We start from the raw sequence: 22,723 nt of genomic DNA, 5'->3' as shown, positions 1-22,723 counted from the left end.
ATCTTATTGCTCCCTTCAGATACCAGAATCTTGCTATATTTGTTAGTGCTCTCACATCACTCCCCCAGTTCAGGGAGTAGCCTGTTATACTTGGAGAAGCTCCTTAATTTGAATATTTACAAACCAATAAATGAATTTATTGAGAATGACTGAGCCCACACACTATAGAAATAACTACGCATAGTTTACTAAACAGCTAACTGGATTGTAAAAATACATCACAAAGCACAGATTTTCCCAACATGGGTCTAATGTTAACTCAGAGCACGTCTACATCAGAATTAGTAAAGCCCTTAGTTATCTGTGGCCTAGGGCTTGTCACTAAGCTTTCTCCACAATCTAGAGTCTACAGGGTTCCTGATTCACATCTCTGGAGGAGCTACTTTCTTGTGGAATGAGGTCCCCGTTTGAATCTAAACTAGGAGTCACACTTCCCAGGGAATGTTTGACACTGGACTGTAAAGTCGAACATCCTCATACGTGTGACCCAGCTATTTTGCATCTCCCTGAATTCCCAGGAGAAACTCGCACGCATGTGCAACAGGACGAGCTCGAAAATGTTCACAGCAGGGCTGATCACAACAAGGAAAACAAAAACAGTCCAAATGCCTGCTGATGGGAGACTGGGGGATAAAATTGTCGTCTACAGGTATGTGCCTTGCCCTTAGAAAGAATGGTTATGGCAGAACTGAAGGATGGTTTTCATGAAGAAGTTTAAAAAACAAGGATCCAAGCGCGGCTGCTTTGGCACGCACATGACTGAGTGTTGAACTGAGTGATGATCGTGGCTTTCTTCCTGCCTCCGCTTAGAATACAGCTGTGCATGGCCTGTAGAAGGACCCACACACACACCCGCCCCCACCACTTCCCACTTTGGGAGCACTGGGCATGAGCAACCTTGGCAGGATATCAGGGCTCATGTGGCAGGTCCAGCAGTCAGGGCTGAGATGAAATGCTGCATAGTTCAGAGGTCAAGAGCAAGGGCTGAAGATAGACTGCCTTCTTTTATTTATTTTATTTTTTTCTTTTTGCGGTATGCAGGCCTCTCACTGTTGTGGCCTCTCCCGTTGCGGAGCACAGGCTCCGGATGCGCAGGCCCAGCGGCCATGGCTCACGGGCCCAGCCGCTCCGCGGCATATGGGATCCTCCCAGACCGGGGCACGAACCCGTATCCCCTGCATCGGCAGGCGGACTCTCAACCACTGCGCCACCAGGGAGGCCCAGACTGCCTTCTTTTAGATGCTGTCTCTCTAGTTATCTTGTACATGTTACTGACATTCTTTGAGACTCATTCTTCCCATCTGTAAAGTGGAAATAATATTAGTACATACCTCATGGGTTACCATGAAGGTTTAGTGATAAAATCTAATAGGGTAGTATTTGTAGTGCCCAGCCAGTAGATTTTAAGGCACCCTCTTAATAGGTGCATGGACAAAGGATGTTAAAGAGAATAAATACATCTGGGCAGGTCCCTAGAAGGACCATAAGAAGTGCAAGTGAGCTGGAACCTGTCGACGAACATTGACCCTGCTTCCTAGTGAATTGTCACCCAGTCAATGTCTTACGATGTGCTGGATCATTTTAAGGCCTTCCCCTTGTGAAAGAGTTAGAAAGGAAGTGAGCTGACAAAGGGAAAGAGGTGGGTCAGATGGTGGACTTTAATAAAAAAGACCCCGGTCACCAAACAATTAAAATAATTTAAATATCCTCTCTTTATGAGGACAGAGATAAATGCAAATGTTCAAAGATTTCCATCCAAGAAGGATTAATAGACACACAAATAAAATTGATATTTAAAGGAGTAAGTTCACAGCCATTCCCAAATCTGAGTCCCCCAGAGGCTGGATTGATGAGCCAATTTCCTCTACTGCATGTAGGAAGCCCACCAACATCCATTCTGGGTGTGATTGTCACCCGAAAACCCAGGCCATTTTAATGAATTCTGCATCCCCTCCTTGCTGAAGCACACTGGAGATACAGCATGACAGGATGAGCGCGAGTAAGTGTAATTAGCACATGCCTTGCAATATTTTTCCCCCTGAGGATTAACTGTGCTTTTCTGGTTTGGGATAGAATCTTAAATCCAGGTTTTTAATAGCATCTTACTTTCTGAATCTATTTCTAGATTAGTTTTCAGCGTGAGCACATAATGCAATGATCTAAGAAATAGACATTTTGCACAATCCAGGGTAGAGAAGATTAGTTGTCCTTTCACCTTTCCCCACAGTGTGTGAGAGAGAAGTTATGGCCGCCAGCATAGCACTCTAGATCTCTGGAGAGGACTGTTCCTACTAAAGTAAAGAGGGAAAGGACGACAGGATAGAGAGAATTATGAACACGGAACCAAGATTTAAGTCTTGGTTCTGTCTCTTCCCTGTCTCCACCTGCACTGCTCCTGCCCTTGGGGACTCTGCTACAGCCAGGCCCTGCCACTTAAGGAGACTCAGCTGGTGGATCGACAGCTGTTTTTCTTGCACAGCACATTTAACTTACAAGATTTGGGACGAAATCTGTATCTTTTCCTTTCTCCACCCAAATGAAATCATTTCCTTTTACCATCCTGCAACTAGTTCTTACGGAAGAGGAGAGTTAGGGTTATAACAGAGACAGAGAGGGAAGGGCAAGGAAGGAACAGCCAGCTTATAAGCATGCCAGGGTTTCATATGTGAGCTTGAAAGAAAGCTCACACTTGCAGAAGGACAGTGGTGCCTAAAGGCCTGAACTTGCCATGTTTGTGAGGATCACCGTTCCCATCTTTGCTGGGCCAGACCCTGGAAATGTACCATGTCATTCCTCGAAAGGAATCTTTGTTTACTTGTTAATTAGCTATATTTTGCTTTTGCTTTTTAAAGATTGTTCAGGCTTTACAATATCAAAATCTTGTTGGGAGTTAATGTGCAATTTTCAAAGTCATGTTAAATCATGCAATGAAAAAAGAAAATACTCCCTAATCCTCATAACCTTGCAAAATGAAAAATGGCAAGGTTTGCCTTTTTTCCACAGCACATGAAATTTGAAAAATAGCGTGAAGACTGCATCTAAACCCTCTCTCTGCCCTAAAATGGCATAGCAATCTAAAGAATGAGTACATGCACTAACATATGTTGTCAGCTGTCTTAAGAAGAGGGTGTTTCTATAATATGATGTTATTTCTTCAAGCTGCATTCAATATTCTTGGCTGCCAGATGACAAGAGGGGAAAAAATAAGACACTTTTAGGGCAGAGGACAAAGACTCAAGGACTGGAGTGGGGGGAGCGGGGGAAGGGAAGAAAAAGTTAGTCTGAAATTTGCTGCTCCTCTGCCTGTCCTATTTAATTTTTGAGATGGGTGGGAAAGAAGCACATAATGAGGAGTTTGGGGAAGACCACTTGCCTCAATGTTGGCAGTGAGTTGGAGGACACTTTTATTTATTTTCATATTGAATGCTCCTTTAACCAAAGAGGCAAAGTTGGGTAAACATGTACTCAAGGCAGGAGAGAAAGACCCTTCTACTCTCGGGCTGTCCTCAGGGAAGTACCAGGGCTGCTGATATTCTAAGGGCTGGCCTCTCTCAGAGTTACTTTCTGAAGAGAGCAGTCACAAATGGAAGGACATGGTAAGTCTCTTTAGTGTTGTATTCAAGCTCTGGCCTCTCCCAGCACACACACACCCCTCCCTAGCCTCAATTCTGTTTAAGAGAGAGTGTTGTTTTTAGTTTTGTTACATAAAGTGGCAAAGACGAGTAGCTTGAGTAGCTGGCCAGTGGGGCGTTTATGATGTCCCCTTCCATTACAGAGTTTTGAGCCTTCAGAGGATTTGCAAACTGCTGACAATGAAAAAAGATAATGGGTTGAGAATATAAATTCTTAACCATGCTTACTACATGTTTTTATTTCTTTGGTTTGGTCTTCATCCATGTCAACAGGGTTTATATGGTAAGTCAATTGAGGGTAGGCACAGTGCTGACATGCCCTAGATTTTCTAAGATAGCCCTGATTTCAGATGTTCCACTCTGTGGGCTCTTGAAATACCCTCAAATTTATCAGAAGATCTGCCCCATAGCTAGTCTGTCTATGTGGCAGACTAGGTTCTTAATTAAAAGTTTGTTGTGATGGCAGTGGCTAGTCCTAATTCGTAGCTGGTCAGTGGTGACATCCAGGCCAGAGTCTTCTGATGCAGAATTGCTCCCACGAGTTGACACCGTGGTTTTATTGTTCTCAGAGGTCCAGAGGAAGGAGAACACTCCCTCCATAGCACCCGGGATAAATTTTTTTTTTAATTGTGAGAGTGAACAATTTTGCTTGATAAAGTAAAATTTACTCCAGTGTCGGCAGTGAGAGTATGAATGTCTTTTTTAAGGAAATGATCTGCAGCTCATAAATTTTGCCAAAACATGAATAAAACTAAAATATCCCTAAGTGAACTTAAAATCATTCTGGAACAGCAAAGCTCCCCAGTGAGATGAAACTTGCTTTTTTTTGTTTAAAGCTAATCTTTGAAATGAAATTTTACTTTTCTTTTCCTTTTCAGTTTCCTTGATAACTTTTTCAACAGTTCAGTTGAAGAATTCATCACCTTTTGGTTCCAATGGACTACTGTAGCAATTTTAGCAAGTTAAAGTGCTTCAGTTGGGATCTTATGTTTTAATCCCCACCACCCTCTCCAAACACACACACTGCTGGGAGGGCAGCTTCTCTGAGTCACTGACTCAGGCAGCAGAAGGACAACTGCTGTAGACACTCAGCAACACAGCTGACATGTATTTGAAAAGTGAAGTGTTAGTGTCATTTAGAGAGCAGAGCAATATCCTCCATCAGAGGTGAACCCTTGGATTAAGAGAGAGTACTTAGTTCCCATAACATTTAGGGTCTGAAATAAGTGCTCGAAGCAAATCTCTTGACCCTGAAGTTGAGGTCAACTACTCTTGGGCAGGGTCAGAAACTTAAAAAAATGCTGTTAATAGAGTTTAATGAGGTGAAGGCTATTTTCAAGTGAATCTTCAAAAGCCCTTCAAGCTGCAATTGGCAATTACTCTTTGCTTAAGAAAAATGACTTCACCCATTCATAGCCACTGATTCTTATTTATTGATATTACTTTATTAGAGACATTAAAGTAATATGATTAAAACATTTGAATATTAGACGTCTATGTTTATTCCTTTTCCTTCCTGCTCCAGCCATACCAAAGATCTTAAAATTGTCTGAACAAGCCATGTTATTTTATTGTTAGCCTTTAAACATGTTGTTTTCTCTTTCAGAAAAACTGTTTCCTCTCCTTTGCCTCTCTTTGCCTGGCTAATTTCTACTCATCCTTCAAGTTTCAAGCTACATCTACTATAACTGGTTGGGGTGCTACTCCTGTGAGCTCCCTAAACCCCTGTGCTTACCCACCCTGTACTTGTCGCATTTTTTACTTGTCTGCCAGGACTTTCCATCACTGTACCATCAGTTATTCTCTCCAGTGCCTTCTACATATTAGGGCCTCAGTTAATATTTTTTGGATGAATGAATAAATGAAGAATAAAGTAATAAAAAATAAGTAAATCACTTTGCGATTAGTGGAAATAGTGTCTTTCAAATATTATTGTGCATCAGGATCACTTAGAATGCTTGATTAAAATGTACGTTCTCAGGTTCTAACTGCAGGAATTTTGCATGAAACACAGTGATAACTGTGGCAAGCTACAAATAATATGTTACTGCCAGAGCATAAAATGTAGACAGAAAATGGAGGTTATTGGGGCTGGAGGTAAGGTGGGGAGCAAGATTTGGAGGAGCCAGTCAATGAGCTTGGGTTTTATCTGCAGCACAGCTTATGGGGGAGTCAGCAAAGAGCTTTATGATTAGACTTCTGGTGTCTGTGTAGAAATTAGATTCAGCATTGGTTCTCAACCTTGGTTGCATGTTATAATTATCGGGGTAATTTTAACAAATAAGTAATGATGCCTGGGTCTACCCTGAGATATTCAAATTTAATTGGTCTGAGGTATAGCTTGGGCTTGGAGTTGGTTTTAAATCTCCCCAGGTGATTCTAACATAAAGTCAATACTGAAAACCACCAAAATAGAAGAGAAAAATTGTCCATACAATTTGGCAATCAATTAACTCTCATGTGACATCTCAGATTGTAGTTGTGTGTTGAGGAAAAGTAAATTTAAAACCAAAATGAGATATTACCACACGCCTTCCAGAATGGGTAAAATGAAAAATAGTAGGAAACTAAATACTGGAGAGCGTGTGGAGCAGCCGGATCTCTCATATACCTGCTGGTGGGAATGTGTGGCAGTTTCTTCAAAGCTAACAATGCAACTACCGTACAGCCCAATATTTGTACTCCCGGGCATTCATCCCAGAGAAATGGAAACTTAGATTGACAAAAACATGTATACATGAATGTTCATAGCAATTTTAATTGTAATAGCCCTAAATTGGGAACAACCTAAATGTCCTCTAATGGGTGAATAGGTAGACAGACACTGCTCTGTCCATATCATGGAATACCACTCAGCCATATAAAAAGAACAAACTATTGACAAATGGAACAACTTAGATGGACCTCAGGGGCATTATGCTTAGTGAAAAAAACCAATCTCAAAAGGTTACATACTATATGATTCTACTTACATAACATTCTTAGAATGGCAAAGCAATAGAAATGGAGAACAGATTAGTGATTGTGACTGGGGGGTGGGTGAGATTACAAAGTGGTAAACTGAAGGAGTCTCTTTGGAGTGAGGGAATAGTTCTGTGTCCTGATTGTGGTGGTGGTTACACAAATCTATACAGGGGATTAAATCGCATAGAACTACATGCTATTATAAGCACACACACATGTACACATACAGTTGAGTGGCAGGCAAAAACTGGGGAAAACCAAATAAAGTCTGTAGTCTAGTTATCAGTGTGGTACCAATGTCAGTTCTCTGATTTTGATATTATACTACAGTCAAATAAAATGGCACCATAGAAGCTGGGTAAAGGATTAATGGGATTCTGTGTATCATTTTTGCAACTTCCTGTGTGTCTACCATTATTTATTAATTACACTTATTTATTTGTTTACTTTATTAACATATTGAATTTATTTCACATGTATATTTTTGTCTCCCCACCATTTCCATTTGTCTGACCACCACTATTACTATGCCCTAGTGGAGACTTCCTCCACTTCCACTGCAGAGATCTTGAATAGACTCCTGGTCAGTCATCTGGAAAGAATTCTTCACATAACTGATGAACTTGGCTTCCACTTTGGGAAGAGAACAATCTTTTTCTATACTTGTTTGCATTTTTGCTTCAATGTCTTCTATAGAACTAGGTTCTTTTGGTGTTTTAGGAGTTCTTTCCTATTTTTTTTTAAGGATTCTTGACCTTTGATCTCGGTGTTGAAGGTTTCAAGTTTTTTCCATTCTGGTTTGATTTTTGTGCATTTTTGGCTGGAGTATTTTATATAGATTTCATTACTGGAGCTTTTTTCTTTAGCTTCCTCATTACCAAAATCAACATCATCATCATCTTCATCTTCATCAGCAGCAAGTTTTACTTTTTTTTCTGTGGAAACTTGCTATCACTTACAGGGGCAGAAAGGTTTTCCAGATATACTTAAGAGTTTCGCATCCTCCTCCTCTTCATCATCTGAATCTGTATCTTCCTCCACAGCTACTAAGTGCGTGCACTAATATGCACAGGCCCTGAACCGCACTTCAACCGTAAGATCACAGGTGGTGTAATTTCAAAGCTCTCACGGGAAACTGTTGGCTATACAGACATTTTCAAAGTTGCCAGTGTTACTTTAACTGGACTGCCTTCATAATTCACCGCCTCTGCTTCAACAGTACGCAATTCATCCCTTGCACCAGCCCCTAAACTGACTGTTGTTAAAGATAACTGGTGCTCATTTTCATCATTATCCACTATAAAATGATAATCTTTGTCAGCCTTTAGTTGACAATCAAAAAGATAGTTCTGGGACCTCAGGGTCCATGCCCATGTCCACTGAGTTTTCCATGAGGTTCGTGGCACATGTTTAGGTGGAAGAGGGGGTGGACAGAGATAAACAACTACTGTCTGGAGAATAGCCATTATTTAAAAAAATTATAGTCATGTATTGTTATTCATTATTTGTATTATTTAAAATTTCATGCATTTATATTTAATTCCTTAGCTAGATTAGAGATTTAAGTATAGTGACAGTGTGTTATAATTGTCCTAATTCAAGTCAGTATAAATCAATTCAATGAAGTTAAATTGAATTCATTTCAATAAACATTTGAGGGCCTATTAGACACAAAATTAGTGAGGTTTATTCTTCTCACCCTTAATATTATATTGACCCTCCAGTATAGCACAGTAATGTGGACACAGCAAGATCTCAAAAAATGGTATCACTTGACTGGCCATATTAATTTTTATAGTGACGTGTCCTTCTCTTATTTACATAAATGCTGCATTTTCTTTACTCTGTTTTCTTTCTCTGAAAAGGTGAAACATATCTGTAAGGAAAACATGTTTCCAAATTAATTTCTGCTATTTAGATTTTTAAGCCACAAGAACTTAGGAAAACATTGATATGCCTCATACATTTATATCAGGTTTTAAGTTGCAGGTATGTTTTAGTATATTATTTTACAGCAGAAGACATATATTTCTATTCTTACCTTGAAATCAGGACAAAAACAGCTTAGGCTACCAAATGAAATTCTTGGTCTTTTTTTTTTTTTTTTTTTTTAATAATCACCAAGCTTAAGTTTGCAGGGATGAGGGCAATTTGCTCCATGTTTTCTACCTGGTTCAACATTCCCAGACAGCTATCACAAGCCAAATATCATTTCAGTAAATGAGAAATTCTTGTTTTCGGTACTGATTGGCTTTATTACACATGAAGGTTAATTGGGAGGCTTCTCAAGCTTATCTGGGTAATGATGAACAGTTGCAGTAGATTGCACTTCCCCGACCACCCAGCTCCTACATGTACATTTTGACCAAGCAATACCCAAACAAAGCCTTGTGCAACTGTGCAACTGGGGCGTCATTTAACTACACTGCAAACCCTAGCTGCGCTTGAGCCCAGTGAGCAGCTTCACAGGAAGCCAGAGGGAAACAAAAAGCCCCAGAGGAAATGTTCAATTAGCAGTGGTGCCACCCCCACCCCCCGGACCACTGCAGCTCTAGGATTTGACTCCTGGAGTTCCAATGTATTGTGCTTAATTAGATCTCTATCCCACATCAATAAGTGGTACCACCCACAGCAGAAATGTGCTTGCCTAATACAGAGGCACTAAATGGCAGATTTCTGTATCCCCAACAGAAGAATATCATTGCTAATTAAGTAGCAAAGAGAAAGGATGCCTCTAACTACCTTGAAGAGCTTATAAAGCGCTTTACCTGTCTTATAACATCTTTAATAACAACAGCTAAGATGTTTGAGCACTTACTATGGGCTAAACATTGTACTGTTTCACATATATCATCTCAGTTAATCCTCTCCATAAACCTAGGATAGATCTACTAGGCATATGTTAGAGATGATGCCTAGAGCTCTTACAAAGCTTGTCTAGGGTCACAAAGCCAATAGGTGTTTGAGCCTGGACCCGAGTCCAGGTGCGTCCTTCCTGAGAGATTCACTGTTACCCTAATGGATAGGTTAACAGAGAATGCTGTACAAGGAACTCATTGAGAGACGGTTACTTCGTGGAGTAGTTATTAAGGCAGCAGATGATTTTCCAGTTCGCTTCCCAATTGGCCAGGTCACCAGGTGGATAACCAGTGCTCTCTTTCTCTGGTTACCTATATGCATGTTTGGGATGACCTGCTTTTTACTGTGTGGTATTGTGCTGCTGCAATGTTTGTTAGGGAGTTGAAGTTTTCAGGTAAAAATTTGCTTAGTAATAAAGGAAGAGTTTGTCAGTAATGCTTTGGAGAGTAGATAGATGTGTGCCATTGGCGTCCCTCTTGCTGGCTTCTCCTCATCCAAGGCTCCTCTTCCCACGACCACCTCTTTCTTCTACACAGTCTTGTCCTGTCATGATCTTCATTTGGGGCTTTAAGGGGCTTAGTTAACAGTCTTTTATTCCACTGATCCCTTTTACCACTCTTTTCATGACAGCAGGGAAGTGGAGTAATAGCTTAAGAGGGCAGGTTTAAACTCAGACAGATCCAGGTTCACATGCCAGTATCGGCAGTTGCTGACACTTAAAACACACATTTTGGTCAAGGCACTGAATTTCCCTGGGCCTCAGTTTCCTCATCTGTGAAATGTGAGTAACAAGGACACAGCCTCTTTGGATTGTTGTGAGATTGATTTAAAGCCTTATTCCTGGCATGGTGGAAGTGCTCAAGTATCAGTCATGAATAACTGTCAACAGCAGCAACAACAAAAACTGCAACAATTCAGCCCCACTCGTTTCCAATTCATTGTACCTGCTCTTTCCTGAATTTGGAATTTTTTTCTTCTTCACTAATCTCTGAGCTTCCTTAGGCTCCACATACTTTTTAGCAACCATGAAGACCACGTGTATATAGTTCTGTGCAATTGCAAAACTTACATTGCTCTGTATTCTAGTTGCCAAGTACTGTAATAACCATTAAAAAATATTTTCCCTGATATATTATTTTGCACCTGTGTAAACCTAAGCAGCTGTGCTCAGCTATGTATAAATATTTGCTTATGTGCTTCTGTTACATTTATTTATGTGATTCTGTCTACAGCTAGTTGCTCTATAAATGATAAACTCCTCAGGGCCAAGGACCTCACTCTCTACTTCTGCAACAGATCCGAGGATCCGGGTATCCTCCCAAGAATAGATTTCAGGAAGGCTGAAACTTGAACATATAGTACTGCTTTAATAAGATGTTAATGACTAGCTTCCAAACACTGTGTTCTCATTGAGAGCATCATTTCTTAAAGCAGTTTCAGCCACAGCCAGTGTTCTGTGGAAATGTTCAACTTAGAGGCCTTCGGTTGGTGATTTTTCACATTTTAAAAGTTAAAAGAACAAAGCTATAATTTGGGAAACAACAAGTTAACAATCAAGAAAAAGAAAGAAGGGTTTAGTAATTGTTACTTTCAAGGAAGCTTCAGATCATATTTCCTTTGACCAGTGAAGTGATTGGTACGTTGGATTAAGAAAATATCGAGTCACGCCTAATAGTCAGATAATCATAGCTGCACTTTTAGAGCACTTAATAGGTGCCTTGTTAGGAGTTTGGTTTGTCTTGTCTCATTCAGCCTCCCCAGCACTCCCATGAGATAGGCGCCATGTTCCTCTCCATTTCACATTCAAGGAAACTAAGGTTAAGAAAGGTTTACCTCTTATCCAGGATGCAGCTGAAAAGAAATGGAGCCAGGCCATGTTAATCACTGAGCTGTACTGCCTTCTTCAAAAGAGAAGGAGTTTTACAGATGAGCTATAAAGATAATTCCAATATTCCTCTTTTTCTTCTTCCATAATACTACCCCTGCCTGGACCCCCCCAAGGGAGAGGAAATTCTATTAGTATATACATGATTAAGCTTGCTTACTATAGATAATGATAACTGCAGGGGGTTGGGATGGTTTGCTAGGAAAATTAAAAAAGAAAAAAAAGAAAGAAAAGAAAACTCTCTCCCTAGTTGTTTGCCTTCAAATGCTCCTGCTCTCCCACTGCCCGGCTCTCCCTTCACTGCCTTATAGTGAAGTATTCAAGGGAGGGTTGTCCTGTCAGAGTGAAGCCATTAAGGAAAATGTCTCACTGCCTTTTGAGAGGACAAGTAGGAAACCTCTTTTGCTTTCTTTCTCTTTTACCCTCATCCTCTTCTTTTCCCTCCTCAGCTCTATTCTTTTAGAATAAATAACAGCTAACTTCACTCAGGCATTGGGTAACTTGAGCCATCTCGAGCATTGTCTGAGAAAGCTGGCTCTCAACACACACCACGTGCAGCTGCTTGGGGCCCTGCCCTTTGGCAGCCTCACCACCCCCATCTGCTCCTCCTGGATGTCAGGACCCAGCAGTTACAGAACTGGCCTCTGGACCTGCACGTAAAGCATGCTTTTGTAATAAAACATCCAGTTGGCCTCTTCCAACTTCAGACATTCTGTGAATCTCTCAGCTGTGAGTTGTAGGGGATCCAAGAACCTCTCAGTGGAGTCAGGACTAGGCTGTGGCTGATTTGTAGAATTCCTACATTTATTCTGTTTTACAACAAGAGAGAATTTCCAAGTCAAAGCAACATGCTGTATTCTATAATGTGATGGTGGAGAGCAGGGGAGGATGGATAGAAAAGGATGCTGATGATGCTTACACTTCAAGCTCCTCAGATGCCTGGGTTCTGACAAGGGCCTCTGCTGCATTCATAATTCATAATTCTCCCAGATTGTATAATCTTAAAAATGGCCTCCAAAATTGTATAATCTTCAGGCCACTTAATACTTGGGTCTGGCCCTGGTTGAGTGACTTTTTGAGGAGTAGTTTAATTTACATTGTGTTTGACTAAGAAATTAAAGCCCTTGACGGCTAAATATGAGGAAGGTAGTGCAAATAATATGAATAACTAACATTTCTTGAGTCTTTTACCTGCAGTAGGTACTGTTTTAAGCATTTTTCCTATTCTAGCTCTTCCACTCTCACAACAACCCTAAGCACTAGGTCTATTTTTAGCCCATTTTTAGGATGGGGATATTGAGGTTAAATGACTTACCTAGGGCTCCAGCTCAGGCAGTCCCAATCCCGAGCCTTTGCTGTTTGCCACTGTACTATGCTGGTGTGAACTGAGACTTTCTATCTTACTTCTGGTTCTTTTGATGTCTTTGTTCTTTGTCTTCAATAAGTCAATGAGTTTCTTTTTGCCTTAGTCACCTCATCAGAAGATTTTACCTCTCTGATTTCCAGGGGTGAGAATGGAATTACATGTTTCATATAGGAGCCTGGAATCAGAGAATTGGCAAAATGTGCTCTGATCAAAATCCAGAGATAACAAGTGACTTGCCGTTTGGCAACAGAACTGGGGTGGGCACCCATGGCTCTATTTCTCACTCCTCACCATGAAGGCTCTTCTTCAGAGTATACTTACATTGTAATAAGTCTAGAGTAGAGTAGAGTGGTGTAGTAAGTGCAGAGCATAGAGTAGAATTTCTATCTGTATTCAGTCAAAGTTTGATATAAATCCGTGTTCTTAATTTCAAAAATTAAAAAGAAATTCTTTTTATTTTACTTGTAAATAATTGTATCTTTGTTCACATAAAAAGAAATTCCACATTGTGTTACAAAAGGGAACAGTTAACTTCTGTGACTCACATGATTATTATCTTTAAAAAGAGCCATTCAATAAATAAGCAGCCCATATTTCAGTTCAGGGTTGTTGATGTTTTCAGTGGATTCTTCTATAAAATGTAGCATAAATAAATAAGTTGAAATTGTTTGTTTAGACAAATCTAAAACATTTACTCCCACACAAGCAATGAAATGCAGATTTTTCTTTTGAGGCTTAGATTTTTCTCACAGTATTATAGTGGTTCACTGGAGTTCCACTCATGCTCAAGGTCATTACACATCTGAAACCCTCAGGAAACACATTGTATTATTGTTCTTGAACCACTTGAGCATTGTAGATTGACTGAGTTTAAAAACCACATCGTGGGTGAAAAGCACAAAATTGTGTTATTATGGTTTTCTTCAAGGAATCCCAGAATTTCTAACTGTAGCTTTAACTGTGTTATACAACAACTCTCCCAAACACCATTTTAAACAAGTAATCTTTTTTATTATTTCTTTTGGCCTTCTCCTTGTGTGTGTATAAACAGTGAAGACTCACAATATTTTTTGTCAGCCCTGCCCTCACATAACCTGCACTAAGAATTTCTACTTTCTTCACATTTGGCAGTAACTCCTCACTAGGCCTTTGGGCTATAAGGGTAACTTAAAGGACAGGAGACCCACTTGGCCGTCAGACTTTGGAGAGCCTCCTCACCTCCAACCTTTGCCCTGTCAGTGTCCCCAGTCCTAATAAGGAGAGAAAGAAAGGAAACAATGCCTCTCATCTACCCTAAGTTCTCCTCAAGATACCACTCTGTGATTCTGCTTTTATTCACCTTCACATTCTTGGAAGGAGAGTTGACACGCGTTACTTCAATGTCCTTGCCTCCTTCAGTCCTTAGAAACCTCCTCATCTTTGTGACTGCAGCACTGGCACAGTGGACCACTCCATTCTCTGAACTGTGCACACTTCTTACTTTCTACATACAACTCACCTTTGGTTCTCTTCTTAGCTCTTGGACCACTTTTCCCTTTCTTCTCTTTCCTTTGCTGATTCCTCTTCCTTTGACCAAATATTAAATGTTATCTAAATTTCCAACTCTGTTTGTTCTTTTCTTCAGCTTTCCACATCACCCTGACTGATTTCACCCAATCTCTTGGTGTGAACTCCAGTATTTTCTCTACAAGTTCTGCCTCCAGCTTGATCCTCTTATCTGAGCACCAGACACAAACTTCCAACTAATCTTTGACCTGCTCCAGCTGGAAGACCTGAAGCATCTCAAACTCAATACGTATAAAAATAAAACTATCACCTTCTCTGTAAAACCCATCCTTTGCTTTGTGTTCTTCATGGACATTGGTAAATGTCATCACTGCTTATGGGTCCATTCCATCTTAAAATGTCAGATGTCTTCAACTCTTCTTTCTGCCTCACTCCAGTATCCAGTCATTTGCTAAAATCCTGGCAATTCTATCCTGAATGCGTCTCAAATCCAGCTGTTACTGGATTTGAATACCTCTCAAATTCCCACTGTTACTCTAAATATGTCACATATCATCTTTCGGTCTGGGTAATTCTATCTGCCTAACTACAGTTTCTGATTTCAATATCTCCTTCCTTCCCTTCACCTCCACTGTATTCTCTCCATGCCACCAGAGTGGCCTTTATAACATGAATCTTAATGGCAGATGCTTCTGTCTATAAACTTATAGTTCCTTAAGGATCCATAATATTAGATAAAAAAATCATACAAAAGAATATAAAGAATAATTTCAATATTAGCAAAAATAACACACATACACACAGTCCACCAAAATGTAAGCTGTGGTTATCTTGTTATTGCTAAGTCATAGTATTGGGATGAGTTGTATTTCCTTTTTTTGCTTACTCTCATCTCTACAATGAGAATATGTTACTTGCGTAACAAGGCACAATTATTATTTAAAAACAAACTGATGGAATAAAATAGAGCTGACCGGGCTTTCCTGGTGGCGCTGTGGTTGAGAGTCCACCTGCCGATGCAGGGCACACGGGTACGTGCCCCGGTCTGGGAAGATCCTACATGCTGCGGAGCGGCTGGGCCTGTGAGCCATGGCTACTGAGCCTGTGCGTCCGGAGCCTGTGCTCCACAGCGGGAGAGGCCACAACAGTGAGAGGCCCATGTACCGCAAAAAAAAAAAAAAAAAAAAAAAAAAGAGCTGACCTAAGTAACTTTAGAAAATAGTGTTTTTACTAGATGCTATAAAGCTAAAAATGAAAAGAACTATACATAAACGCTGTACTCTTGTTGGTAAATTCATTTCTTACAGGGTTATGCGTTGGCAATTGTGAAACTGCTTTACAAGTATACAAGCAATAAACAAATATGTAAATAAATTGTAGATAATGAGAGTCAGGTTTCTCACTGCTAGGGACAGAAGTTACAAATAAGCAAGTGGGGAAGGCTGAAATAAACCTGGTGGTAGATTAGAGCTGGAAACATCAGTACAAACGCACGTTTAATATTTGAACAGATAGATGGATACAAAACAATTATTGATATGTGTGTGTACATGGGTTAGTACACATGTATTTATTTCCTAGCTCTGTCCTTTGAGAGGGCCAAGAAGCAGGGAAATCTCAGTAGCAACAAGCACACCAGCACCTGGACTTGGTTTCCAGAAGTCATTTTCCAACATCAGGAACCAAAACTCCTTGGAGAAATATCTGATTCTAGTCCTGGGTCACAGAAAATCAAAGATGAACCTGGAGCACTCGTAGTGCCAGATTGAGAGGAAATGCATTAAAAAAAAAAGATGGAGCATGTCAAAAGGACATAGGAACCAACCTGAAAGAGCTTGAAATGCTGAAAGGTGAAACAATTTGAGCAAAAAAAAAAAAAAAAAAAAAAGAGAGAGAGAGAGAGAATTGAATTATAACCCAAATAATGTTTTTAAAAATCCTACTTTTATACTAACATAAATAAGTGGTTGAAGAAATAAACAAATAAATGGGAGAGAAGAGGCAAATCTTTCTTACAGAAGAATTCCAAATAATTTATGTAGGTACCACTCCTCTCTCTGGGGGGGTAGAGCTTAATTCTCTTCTCCTTTAGTGTAAGCTAGACTTAGTGCCACTCCTCTACTGAATGTCGTTAGAATAAAAGGGAAAACTTGTCCCTGTACAGTGGAGAAAACTAGCAGACAGCACCTTAACCACACGATCACCACACCAGTGATTAGTGATTTTAACATCATGTTCCCCCTTATGAGGGGATGAGCGGGGTGCATCACCTCTGGGGTATTCTTCCCCCAAATCATGAGAAAACAACAGATAAACTAAAATTCAGGGATGTTCTACAAAATATCTGACCAGTACTCTTCAAAAGTGTCAAGGTCATGAAAAACAAGAAAGACTAAGAAACTTTCACAGATAGAGGAGACTAAGGAGACATGATGCTTAAGTGCAATGTGGTCCCTTGGATCCTGGGACAGAGAAAGAACATTACTGGAAAAACTGGTGAAATCCAAATAAAGTCTATAGCTTAAATAAAGGTAATATATTAATGTTAATTTCTTAGTTTTGACAAATGATCCATGGGTTTGTAAAATATTAAGATTAGGAGAAGCTGGATGAAAGTATATGGGAACACTCTGTTCGATTTTAGCAACTTTTCTATAAATCAAATATTACCCCAAAATAAAAACTAAAAAAACGAACAAACAAAAACATCTCACGGCCTGTGCAGGGCTTCTCAACTTGTCTTGAAAAACTCATCTGGAAGTTTTTCAAAAGTACATGCCTGGGCACCACCTGGGAGATTCTGGTTCAATAGGACTGTAGTTGAGTCAGGGAAACTACAACACATAATTGTAAAGTGGCACAGGAGAGCCTCATATACTTCAGGTATTGCAAAACCATTTGTCTGTGGTTTTGCAAACAGAGCCTGCCTATGCCATTTCCCCTATAGACTTTTAAACTTTTTGTAGTAAAAATTGCTCAGAGACCACAACCAGAACTGCCTTTTATAATTATAATTAAGACTATACTAACTAATAAGGCATAAATTATTCTGAGTATAAGGAATATAATTGGTAGATTGAATGGTTTGTCACACAAAGAACTTCATGAGACTGTGTATTTTATTTCTAAACACAGTACATTATAAGTTTGCCACTTGACACCCATCAACCCGAAATCTTATTAAATATTTATGGGCCAGGAAATTATTTCCACATCTTCATTTTGCATTTCATTCACTTTGAAGTAGAAATTTACACATGATATCTTTCCAGCAGGATTTTCATGTGGTTGTCCTGTACTTGCAAGCTTTTTGTGAAACTGAAACACTCTAAAGTTATTTCAATAAACAGAAAAAAAAAAAAAAACCAAAACCCAACTTGGTAAGATGTAGGGAAAAGTTAAAATAAAATGTACTGGAAAAAAAGATTGAAATCAGAGAGTCCATGTAAATTATATCCAAAGTGTTCGTACATGTCTCTGTGAGCGTATGTGTGCACGGAGCCTTTTACAGAGGTCTGTGAATGCCTAGAGATTCATGAGGAAGTGTCAGGGGTTTCTTAGACTCTCTGAAATTGAAGAAAAAAATATATGTACATTTTTTCTGGGGATTCTTAATGAGAACAGTAAGCCAAAAAGAGTTAAGAAATGCTGGCCATGGGCAGTCTTTTGGGTAACGGTAACATACATTTATATTAACTAAATTACTACACTTTTAAATAACTGGCAAATAGTTGTACTGTGATCTGATCTCATAACAAGACCTATTGCTAATGACTTACTGGAACACAAATACAATCTTACTTATTTTTCCCTGTAGAGAGTTGAGAAGGGTCTTGCAATGCAACAAATGTTCTCAGAAAGAATGATGAAAATGAAAGCCTCCATCTAAGGATAGGGCATTCATTTATCAGATGTTTACAAAGTCTTTACCATGTGCCAGGCACAGTTCTAGGGTTTTGGAATAAACTAGCTGACAAAACAGGCAAACATCTGTCTCTCACAGTTTACTTTCAAGTAGGGAAGATAGACAATAAAGAATAAGCAAAATAAGTAAGTTACATAGTATGTTAAAAGGTGATATAAATGCTATGAAAAAGAGAAAAGATAGAGTAGGGTAAGGGGAATTGAAACTGCCAGTTTTGGGTGGGAACAGTTGTATATTAAATAAGGTGAGAGGGTAGCTCTCATTGAAGTGGTGAGATTTGAGCAAAGTTTGAAGGCGGTGAGGGAGTTAGCTGGGTGGATCCTGGGGAAGAGCATTCCAGGCAGAGGGAACACTCAGAGCAAAGGTCATGTTGGGGGAGAAGCAAAGAGGCTTCTGGCTGGAATGGAGCTAAAAGTGAGGGAGGAGGAGAAGAAAAATTGGAAAAGCTGCCAGAGACGTGATGAGGCAGCGGGGGCTTTGCAGCCACTGTAAAGACTTAGGTTTTTTCTCTGCACGTGATGGGAGCCACTATAGGTATTTTTCTCCCCTCTGTTTTTTTTTTTTTTTTTTTTTTAATTAATTTTTTTTGCGGTACGCGGGCCTCTCACTGTTGTGGTCTCTCCCGTTGCGGAGCACAGGCTCCGGACGCGCAGGCTCAGCGGCCATGGCTCACGGGCCCAGCCGCTCCGCGGCATGTGGGATCCTCCCGGACCGGGACACAGACCCGCGTCCCCTGCATCGGCAGGCGGACTCTCAACCACTGCGCCACCAGGGAAGCCCCTGTTTTGTTTTTATAGATTCAAAAGTATAAACCTTAATGTACTTTTGTTAGAAATTGACAAATCAAGTCAATACAAAATATGAAAGGGTAGAGGGAATTTGATAAACAAAATTAACATATTAACCAGATGTAAAAGTAGAGAATACAGTCGTTTTTCAAACACAGGAAATAGTTATACTCACTGTCCATGTATTAGAACACATATAAAATCTTTATACTTTCAAGAAAGAAGAAACCATACATAACATACTGTCTCACATAGGTGCAACAAAAGTAGGCATTAACAAGAGTAGAATAGTTTTTAAAAATATATATGCATTTAGAAATTTAAAAGCAGTCTTTCAAAGAACTCTTGGTGTAACAAGGCTATCAAACCCAATTACAAACTAAGGAAAAAGTAGTGACAAGAAAAACACTGTATATTGAAACCTATGCAACATAGTCAGTATGGTGGTAACCTGAAGCAGTAAATTGAATTCAGAACCTTTCAGGATCTCTTATGTTGAAGTGACGGTATTGATTTCGAAGTAATGGACCCTGAAAATAGGGATGGGAACATGTAGAATCTAATGTAGCTGTAGAATATACCTCGAAACTCTGCTTACTTTGTCAGTAGAAGCATCTATTCCTCTCTGACTAAGGAAGCTAGTATCTTTCAGCCTGAAGACTCTGCAGTGGCCTCCCTTGAGGCAACTGCCTTGCAGGAGATAACAGAGTTTATGTTTCAAATTAATAGCTGTTTTATTGCAAAAGACACTAGAGGGCAATAATGGATGCTGGGAGACTTATAGAAAGAAGGCCATTTTAGTAATTCAGATGGGAGAGGACAGTGCGTGGACCATCAGGGAGCAGGGGGCATGGTAAGAAGTGGTCAGAGTCTGAAGATAAAGCCAGTACAATCTTCTGACTGGTTGTATGTATCGGGGAAAGAGAAGAATCAAGGATAACGCTAAAGTTTTTGGCCTGAGAAAATAGAAGGATGGAGTTTTCCCCAGATGAGGTGGAGAAGGCTGCAGCTGGAACAGGTTTTGGGAGCTCAGGAGCTCAGTTTTGGATATGTTAAATTTGAGAGGTTAGACATCCTACTGAAGATATGAAGGAAGCAGTTGGCTATACAAGTCTAGAATTCGGGAGAGAGGTCCAAAGTGAAGATCAACATTTGGAAGTCATCAGCATATAAATAATGAGGAAGTCAGGGGACCTGATGAGATCACTAAGGGAGTGAGGGTATTTGGAGAAGAGAAGAGGCCGAGGACCGAGCTTGGGGCTCTCCAACACTAATCTTCAGGGAGAATTAGAAGAACCAATTCAGGAGACAGGGGAAGAGTGAGCAGTGAGGAAGAAGGAAAACTGGGAGTGTGTAATCCTGGAAACCATCTAAAAAAACTGCCTGCCAATGCAGGGGACATGGGTTTGAGCCCTGGTCCAGGAAGATCCCACATGCTGCGGAGCAACTAAGCCCGTGCGCCACAACCACTGAGCCTGCACTCTAGATCCTGTGAACCACAACTACTGAGCCCCCATGCCGCAACTACTGAAGCCCACACGCCTAGAGCCCATGCTCCACAACAAAGAGAAGCCACCACAATGAGGAGCCCATGCACCACAATGAAGAGTAGCCCCTGTTCGCTGCAACTAGAGAAAGCCCGTGCGCAGCAATGAACAGCCAAAAATAAATAAATAAATAAATTTATATATAAAAAGAATACAGACCACAATATACCTTAAAAAAAAAAAAAGGAGGAGTGAGTGATCAACCTTGTCACATGCTGAGTTGACAGACAGTCAGTGAGAATTGACCACTGGATTTAGTAGCATGGAAATTACGACTTTGTCAAGAGCAGTCTCAGTGGAGGGGTGAGGGCAAAAGCCTGACTGAATGGATTCAAGACAGGATGGAGAAAAGGAACAAGAGAATAGCCAGGCAATTTGCTGCAAAGGGGAATAAAGGAAGGGCATTGGTAAGGGAAAGTAGGGTCAGAACAAGTGCTTTTTTTATTCCTTTTTAAGATGGAACACATAATAGCATGTTTGAATCCTGATAGAAATGATCCAACAGACAGTGAAAAATAATGGTGTAGGAGATAGAACTGGTAGATCGACATCCTTGATTAGGCAAGAGGGATGGGATGTAGTACACACAGAGAGGGGCTGACACTTTGGAGAATGGAAATTTCATCCATGGAAGAGGTGAGCATGCAGAGAATGTAGGTAGATACTTTAGTAGATGCCTGTGGAAATTTTCTTCTAATTGCTTCTGTTTTCCCTGTGAAGTGAGAATTAAGGTCACCAGCTGAGAGCAAGGATAGTCCAAAACTTCTATGAAGATATAAATATGTCAGAGAGACCCTTTACTTTTGGGCTCTTTCTATTAAGCATTTTTTGCTAGTTTCACTTGAACAGAATCAATGGAAGCAAGAGTTCAGTTTGAGAAGTACCATAATAGTGTGTACAAAGAATAGCTGTATGTATGGGCAACTCATGTCTTGCTCTTTGACGTAAGACTCAAAATGATATTCTTCCAGAAAAGGGGAATATTAGTATACTTGGTGGGAAATTTCGGGGCTTCAATCCCTTGGAGAATATTCTCAAAGGAGGGTTACCCATGACAACTGTGCAAACTGTTCCCAGATGACTCACCCAAGGACTTGTAAGTGGAAATCCAGTAGAAACAGTGCAGACAGATTCATCTTGACCCCAGAGGTCTAGCTCCACCCAAGGTTGAAGTGTCGTTTCCTCTTCTGTACTCTGAGTTTCCTGAAGCAAATATTCATGTTAGCCACACTTAGCTGTCAGGTCCATTTAGGTATGAAAAGCTACTCACATCGCACTGCTTTTAAAATCAGATGGTTTTTTTTCCTGACATCTCCCGAGATGCCCCACAGCAGAGCACCTTTGTGCATGACTTAACTGAATGAGCATTTAAGCAGGGGGCTTCCTGAGATGGTGACAGCACTTTTAAACAGACAAACACATTAGGAAATCTACTTTAGTCATTTAATCATTCATTCGTCTATTTAGAATTTTGGAATTTATGAGTCATCTCATTTAGAAAGGCATTTTGAGAAAAGGGGAATATTAGGAAATAGTTTTAAAAGAAAGAAAGAAAATGGTAACTCTGCAATTTTTATCTCTATCTTGGTTAGTTAACCTACAGAGATAATTAATTTACATATTTTGTTGACACATTATATATGTGTGTGTGTGCATGTGAGTATGTATATGAAAATCTGGGCAGGTCCCGTGACCTTTCATTCACCCATGTAAAATAGGCAGTTCTACATCTTCTTAAGTCATGAACATGGAGTCTCAACTTTCTAACAGTCCAGTCTGAGGTATGAACCAACACATCAATCTCCAATCAAGGTTAAGTCTCTTCTCACCCTCCCCCTGGCTGAAGACCTATTGTTGAAGGTCAGATTTCTGTTCTGTCCCCTCAGTTCCTACTCCTGGAGGCTGGCTGATCCCTCAAGGGTGGAGGAAGTAGAGGCAGCCCTGGTATATTAGAGCACTGGCTCCCAAGAGCCAGTTGTTAAATATCAGGAAAATTATGAGAAGATTGTTAAGCTATTGGTAGCTTGAAATCAGTCATGGTGGGTATGTTTACACCACAGAAATTGGCAAGTGTTATAAATCAGGACTTTTCCCTCTCTGGATAGCTGTTTTACTAACACACTATGGGTCAGGAAATGGGGAATTTGCCCTGGCCCTTGGTGGTTTCAACTTGAAAAAAACACAACATTAAGAGCTGTGAGTTGAGTTTATTCAGTGTCTTACTGAAGACTATAGCCTAGGAGACAGAAGA

At 40.2% G+C, this 22,723-nt stretch overlaps 1 protein-coding gene and 1 pseudogene across 2 annotated transcripts in view; both read right to left on the bottom strand.

Moving 5' to 3' along the window:
* Positions 1–21,782, bottom strand: part of LAMA4 (laminin subunit alpha 4) — a 182,329-nt gene extending 160,547 nt beyond the window's left edge. Inside the window, exon 1 of the mRNA XM_082633279.1 lies at positions 21,559–21,782. The gene's annotated coding sequence lies outside the window, so the exon portion shown is untranslated. The remainder of the gene's footprint in view (positions 1–21,558) is intronic.
* Positions 37–10,189, bottom strand: LOC309810950 (nucleophosmin-like; annotated as a pseudogene). Its single transcript, XR_014296196.1, has 2 exons — positions 1,230–10,189; positions 37–999 (listed from the first exon to the last, which is right to left on the bottom strand). The product of XR_014296196.1 is annotated as a nucleophosmin-like (transcript).
* Positions 21,783–22,723: the final 941 nt, after the last annotated feature.

Source organism: Mesoplodon mirus (genome assembly GCF_964341445.2).
Source record: "Mesoplodon mirus genome assembly, chromosome: 10".
NCBI classification, from domain to species: Eukaryota; Metazoa; Chordata; class Mammalia; order Artiodactyla; family Ziphiidae; genus Mesoplodon; species Mesoplodon mirus.
This window is presented reverse-complemented; position numbering and strand designations above follow the sequence as displayed.